Source organism: Lynx canadensis, chromosome B4, assembly GCF_007474595.2.
Source record: "Lynx canadensis isolate LIC74 chromosome B4, mLynCan4.pri.v2, whole genome shotgun sequence".
NCBI classification, from domain to species: Eukaryota; Metazoa; Chordata; class Mammalia; order Carnivora; family Felidae; genus Lynx; species Lynx canadensis.
Window position 1 is genome coordinate 80,625,618 of NC_044309.1, and position 7,583 is coordinate 80,633,200.

Here is a 7,583-nt window from a genome sequence, read left to right on the forward strand (position 1 = left end):
TCAAGGTGAATAAAGTTCATTCTCTTTGTCTCTTCTACATGGTCCTCATGGGATGGATCTGGAGCCTGCCATTATTATTATCCCATAATTGACTTAATTTTAGCCTCCCTCAGAGGAACTCTTTCAACCCAACACATGTAATAATGACCTGAAATGGTTGCAGTAGAGTTAACTAAGGGCACCATGACTCTTCCTGCTGTGTTCCCCAGGCCATCAGGGACTGCACTATTCACTGGTGATTCTGTCTTTGCCCTATTTAAATTCCCATTTGCTGTCGTCGTCCTCGTTCTGAGGTCTGTGAGATACCCTCCTCCCCCCCACCCCCCCGCCCTTGCAGAAGAGGCATCTCACACAGGGCAGCCCTACAGGCTCAGTTGAATTTTCTTTTCAGTTTCGATAAAGAAGCATTCACAGGTTTGGAAGAGGCTTCACTGGACCACCTCTTCCATTCTCTTGTCTCTACAAAGGTGCACAATTACAGGGGATTTTTCAGGTAGAAACACTGCAAACGAGATAAAAAGATACTCTTATTGGAAGAATGGGGTATTATTCATCTATGAGCAGAGCCTATTTCTATAGAATAAGGTTATGTATTTTAAAACAAGGTTTTTATAGTTTGTGTGAAATTTTAATTTTGAAAAGGCTTAGTTTTGACATAGTCTTTAATTTTCCTTTGTTTAGCTTCATAAATTGTTTGGCATTTCTAGAATTAAACACAGTAACTTTTGCATCCTTGCATCTATCATTAGCAAATTGCTCAAGAAAAGTAAAGAAAGGAATATTCAGGTAAAAGATGAGATAAATTTATGTTTATTTCAGTCAAATAATTAGTCATTTATGAGTATATCTGTGTGCCTTCATGCATAAAAATTATTCTATGATTGGTAAGATATACTTGTTACAAATTATTTTTAAAAGTTGGTATGCACCTCTTGGGAAGCAAAAATAATTATAAAAACAGGGAGGGGGACAGAACATGAGACTCATAAATATAGAGAACAGAGGGTTGCTGGAAGGGTTGTGGAAGGGGGGATAGGCTAAATGGGTAAGGGGCTTATGGAATCTACCCCTGAAATCATTGTTGCACTAACTTGGATGTAAATTAGAAAAAATAAATAAATTATAGAAAGTAAAAAAAAAATACAGAGCTCAGGGGTACACCTCAGACTAATTAAATCATGACTTCTGTTGTTGAGTCCTGGGCATCAGAAAATTTTAAAGCTGGCAGATGATTCTAATGCCCAGACTTGGCTGAAACTTGCTAGCCTAGATGCAGGGGTGGGAATGGCAGCAGGCAAGTTCATTCATTCATCCTTCTTCCCTGAGACGGGCTCCTGCCAGTCACTGGACCATGTGCAGGTGATAGAAGGAGCTGTGCTCTCTGCCTTCCCTGGCTTCCAGAAGCCCACGATCTGCTCCCAGAGCCTTGAGGCCTGGCCTCTGAGAACAAGGCTGTGAGGGCAGGGGCTGGGGATGGCGTCTAGGACAGGGATGCCCAGGTTTTGGGTACTAACAGTTGTGAAAACATAAAAAGTATGGGAACTGATGATATTGCTTGGCCAGCTTTTAAAAAATAAATAAATAAATAAATAAATAAATAGGAAAAAAAAGTTGGCTTGCACCTCAAAAAGATCATATCCCTTTTCCTGAAGGGCAATTCATAACATACTGGTTATTTCATAATAAAAAGGTAGGCAAAGAAGAAAATGCAAGGCACTTGTACCTTGGGAAGAAAGCCCTTTCTGGTACTTGTGTATTCCTGTACTTTGGTTGGCATACCATAGGTGGCCCACAGTGTTCAGTGACTTAATGAACGATTGGATGGATCCACATTACTCTTGAAAAAAATAACAACCTCAAAGCAATGATTTCCTGCCACTGCATACTGGCTGGTACAGTTTCAGGCAATATAATAGAATTTGGTTAATAATAATGGGAATTATAAATAAAACAAAAAAAATTCTGCTAAAATACTGCCAGACATCCAGTTGTATGATTGAGTTTGGTAGCTTTGACAAGGACTTCTTACTTTCTCTAAAATCTAAAATCTTTCTTCTCTGCCTTTACTCACTTACAAATGATGTCTGATGCCTGAAATTCCACTGTTAAATCTTTTTTTAAAATATTTTTTTAAAGTTTATTTTATTTATTTTGAGAAAGAGCGAGAGAGGGAGAACCATGGGGGCTGAACTCACAAACTGAGAAATCAGGAGCTAAGCCGATATCAAGAGTCGGATGCTTACCCAACTGAGCCACCAAGGTGCCCCTCACTGTGAAATCCTTATTCCTTTAAACCTAGTTTTACAACGATGTTTAAGTGCAAATGTCCTTATACAAGTCAACATGGGCACTTAATGCTTTTCTCAAAAATAAATTTAATTAAGATTATTTCAGTGGATTTCGGTTTGCCCTTGGAGCAATAGGGTAAGGAAGAGGCCTCAGGATATGATTATGGAGCTGTTGCCAGTTTTTTCCTCATGTACACTAAGTTACTCACATTTTGAGAAGGTTGGTATCTGGTGGAGAGGAGAAAGATGGGCTGAGGGCGGTAGGAGCTGAGGGACAAGCGCAGAGGATTGAAGACAGACAGTCACATGCCTGATGGAGACTGAGAGCAGAACATGGTGACAATGTCCACATGTGCCAAATCAAAAAATGAATACTTTTTAGATCATTTGGCACTTTTGATAAGCCACATGAACTGTCCCCTCAGTTGGGTGGTTTAAATCACAATTGATTTTAAAATCTGAATAAAAGAAATAGCTGTGTCACTTTATTGGAGAAAACAGAGACTTTCCGAAGTTATAGGACAGACAAATCAGACTATTTCTAACTGTGTGACAGGTTCAAAATAATTGTCTTAAAAATTTTTTTTTTGTCTTAAAAATTTTAATATGTTCATGGATCTCATTCTAAATGGAGACATCATAAAATTACTTTTCCAAAGTTTTAGTCAATACATTGTTTTGAAATTTCTTTTTTTTTTTTCATTTGCGCAGATGTTTAAAAGCAAATTGGCTTCTTGACAGATTTGTACAGAGATATGTAGAATCCATGGATCTTTCCTCCTGGTGGCATGTCTGAGCTTTGTCCACTTCAAGAAGGTGATGATGCATTCTATTTTCCAAGGTTTTTATTTTGGATACCAAACTAAATATCTTGGGGGTAACCTCTTTTTAACTCTCACAAACTATTTAAATATTAATCTCTATTTGGGTCTAATGTCTATTCATGAAGTTTTAATTAATTAATTAATTAATTAAGTTATTCAATGTTTATTTTTGAGAGAGAGTGAGCAGGGAAGGGGCAGAGAGAGAGAGGCAGACAGAGTATCTGAAGCAGACCTGCACTGTCAGCTCAGAGCCTGATGTGGGGCTCGAACCCATGAACATTGAGATCGTGACCTGAGTCGAAGTCGGATGCTTAACCAACTGATCCATCTAGGTGCCTGTTTCATGGAGTTTTACTTCATTCTTTAGTTAGATCCTTCTGTCACAAATTGGAAGCATTATCAAGAATAAAATGAATATGAAATTAAAATTAAAGATGAGAACAAATACTTACACGTGTCTAAAACTTTCAGATATATTAAATTTTTTTTTCAACGTTTATTTATTTTTGGGACAGAGAGAGACAGAGCATGAACAGGGGAGGGGCAGAGAGAGGGAGACACAGAATCGGAAACAGGCTCCAGGCTCTGAGCCATCAGCCCAGAGCCTGACGCGGGGCTCGAACTCACGGACCGCGAGATCGTGACCTGGCTGAAGTCGGACGCTTAACCGACTGCGCCACCCTGGCGCCCCAAACTTTCAGATATATTAAACTTACCACAAAAATAAAGTGAAGAGCTAAACAGATACAAAGAAATAATGCTTTACACGTAAATGTCACATGTGCTAAATGGGAAGAGCACTGGATTTGGAGAGTCATATTAGAAAACTATGAATTGGGACGCCTCCGTGGCTCAGTCGGTTGAGCATCTGACTTCGGCTTAGGTCATGATCTCACAGTTCGTGAGTTCAAGCCCTGCGTCGGGCTCTGTGCTGACAGCTCAGAGCCTGCAGCCTGCTTCAGATTCTGTGTCTCCCTTTCTCTCTGCTCTTCCCCTGCTCACACTCTGTCTCTCAAAAATAAATAAAGATTAAAAAAAATTAAAACAAAAGAAAACTATGAATTAGGTAACTTACATGTTGTGTGCGGATGGATAATCACAATATACCTTAGATTTACTTTCTATAAAAGGGCGGGGCAAATCATACCTAACACAAGTGGAGAACACAAATTTTAATGTCTTCCACAGGAGAAAAAGGATATTTTATGATACCAGTAAATAGATAGAAAGTTTAATGTTTAATCTTGTCTTGTACCTCTTATCAGGTTCTTGCCATGGGTGATAAGGGGGCAAGGAACCACTCAGATGTAACTGACTTCATTCTTACAGGCTTCAGGGTCTGTTCAGAACTCCACATTCTCTTCTTCCTCCTATTCCTGCTGGTCTATGGCATGGTCCTTTGGGTAACAGTAGTATGATGGCAATCATTGTGACAGACTCCCAGCTGAATACACCAGTGTTTCTTTCGAGGCAATCTCTCCTTCATTGACCTCTCCTACTCCACTGTTATTGCCCAAAAAGCCATGGTCAACTTCCTGTCTGAGAAAAAGACTATCTCTTTTGCAGGTTTTGTGGCTCAGCTGTTTCTTTATGCATTTTTCATGGTTACAGAAGCTTTTCTCCTGGCAGTCATGGAATATGACCTCTTCATTGCCATAGACAACCCTCTTCTTTACAGTGTGCACATGTCAAGACGCCTTTGCACTCAGCTGATGGCTGGTTCCTATCTCTGTGGCTGACTCAGTTCCATCCTCCAAGTCAGCACAACATTATCAGTGTCTTTCTGTGCTTCCTGAGTCATTTATCACTTCTACTGTGATTCTTACCAAATTGAGAAGATCTCCTGCTCTAATCCCTCTGTCAATAAGATGGTGTCTCTTAGTTTGGCTGCCTTCATTATTTTGCCTACCATAGTTGTTATTGTAGTATCTTACATGTACATTTGACCACAGTCTTGAAAATCCCTTCCAGTGGAGGGAGAAAGAAAGCCTTCTCCACCTGCAGCTCCCATTTGGGAGTGGTAAGTTTGCTCTATGGGACTGTCTCCTTTGTGTATCTCACACCTCCAAGCAATCCTGAACTGTGTAAAGTGGCCTCAGTATTTTACATATTGGTCACACTCATGTTAAATCCTCTGATCTACTCTTTAAGAAACAAGGATGTCAAGCAAGCTTTGGGAAGAATCCTATGGAAGAAAAAATCTTTATACTAATTCTACTTTCTTGTGATTTTCTCATTAATGCTCCCCCTTTCATTGTTTCATTCTGATTTGCTTTTAATATGGGGTTAAGCATGAGCCACATATGAGTCCTTTAAGTTGATTATCCCACAATGAATTATTTTCACTGAAGGAATAGTACATCCATTATTTACTTTTCCCTTAAAGCAGTGTTATATCTTCAGCATCAATGCAATTTGTAGCCATTCTACAAACAGAAATAAACTTCTCACTCTTTCTAGGTATAAGTTTATGCTAGTGGGTAAAGGAGGATACAATTTAGTAAGATGAAAAATTACTTTGGTGGAAAGTTGAGCAGTCTCAGACACTCATGGTAACTTCTCGTATCTATCAGTGATCAATGTCCAATGTGTCCAACATTGTATTCACTACCCATTACCATTAGATATAATAATATATAAAAGGTAAGTTACATCACCTTTAAAAATACAAAATTTTCCCTTCTCAACCTTATTGTAATCTATTTCCCTTGATATTCGGAGTTAATAATCTCAATCTATTCCATAATCCACTTCTTTGGCTAATGGCATTTGGAATCTAAAATCAGTATGCATCTTAACTACTACTTTTAATTCAACTGAAATACATTATGTCTCTTGGTAGGAGTATTCCTCCAATAGGTAGTAAAATTCTCTAAGCCGATAAATATTACAGCCCTAGACATAGGAATCTGATATTTTTAAATGGCTCTTCTGGTATAAGTGAGAGATACCACCCATATCTTTACTCCTTGTTCCTCAAAACAGTATATTCTGGCAAAAATTATTATAAGTGTGAAAACATTAAACTGGTCATATAATCATAGAAAATAATTGGAAAATAATGGATAACTTGATAATCTTATGATGATTTGTCTCTTAGCTGAATAGTGGTAATTCAACAGATGATTCTGTTTTATAAAGGTATTTATTTTGAGTAATCAGGTACTTGAAAAGACAAGGCATCTGGAAAGCAAGCCTGATTTTTTTTCTAAGTCAATTTTTCATAGAGAACTCTCAAAGAAGCCACAGACTTGTGTTATTGGGCCAGCCATGTGACAGAGCAGGTGTGTTGGGAGAGTGAATAACCTGTTAATAGAAATTGCTTATGATTTAAGGCTCTGTTAGTGTTCCAGTTCCACTAATAAAATGTGTGATTTGGAGTACTTCTGGAAATGCCCACTTTATGATTCAGCTTAAAATGCCCAGTTTTTGGGGCGCCTGGGTGGCTCGGTCGGTTGAGCGTCCGACTTCAGCTCAGGTCATGATCTCGCGGTCCGTGAGTTTGAGCCCCGCGTCGGGCTCTGTGCTGACAGCTCAGAGTCTGGAGCCTGTTTCGGATTCTGTGTCTCCCTCTCTCTCTGTCCCTCCCTTGTTCATGCTCTGTCTCTCTCTGTCTCAAAAATAAATAAACGTTAAAAAAAAATTAAAAAATAAATAAATAAAATAAAATGCCCAGTTTAGGTGAGCAGCTCAGGTTCCAGGGTTGTCTAGTGCATTATGAGCAGGCATTCAGAGTCCACTAGAACTCTTTTGAAAACCACACCTAGGGGCGCCTGGGTGGCTCAGTCGGTTAAGCGTCCGACTTCAGCTCAGGTCACGATCTCGCGGTCCGGGAGTTCGAGCCCCGCGTCGGGTTCTGGGCTGATGGCTCAGAGCCTGGAGCCTGTTTCCGATTCTGTGTCTCCCTCTCTCTCTGCCCCTCCCCCGTTCATGCTCTGTCTCTCTCTGTCTCAAAAATAAATAAACGTTAAAAAAAAAAATTAAAAAAAAAAAGAAAACCACACCTTTTCACAACATAGTATTTGATTTTTTTACATTTATTTATTGAGAGAGAGAGAGAAAGAGAGCGAGCAAGCACGTGAGCAAGGGAAGGGCAGAAAGAATGAGAGAGAGAAATCCCAAGCAGGCTCTGCACTATCAGCAGACAGAATGCTGTAGTGCTGCTTGAACCCACGAACTGTGAGATCATGACCTCAGCCGAAACCAAGAGTCAGATGCTTAACCGACGGAGCCACCCAGGTGCCCCATTTTTTGAGGAAGAAAACCCTTTGTTTCAAAATGTAGGATTATTTTTATTTAAAATCTTATTGGAGCATATCATTGACTCTAGGCATATTGATCTACTATAAAATGTTGTAGCTCCATTGGATTTACTAGACCAGGAAAGCCAAGCAGCAGAGTCTGGACCATGTGGCAAGCTTATTTAAAAAAAAAAAAAAAATCCGGGAAGGTCAAGTGCTTTTTGTCAAAA

At 39.4% G+C, this 7,583-nt stretch overlaps 1 pseudogene; it reads left to right on the plus strand.

Annotated features, from left to right (window-relative positions):
* The first annotated feature begins 4,386 nt into the window (after nucleotides 1–4,386).
* On the plus strand, nucleotides 4,387–5,324 carry LOC115518710 (annotated as a pseudogene).
* The last annotated feature ends 2,259 nt before the right edge of the window (nucleotides 5,325–7,583 follow it).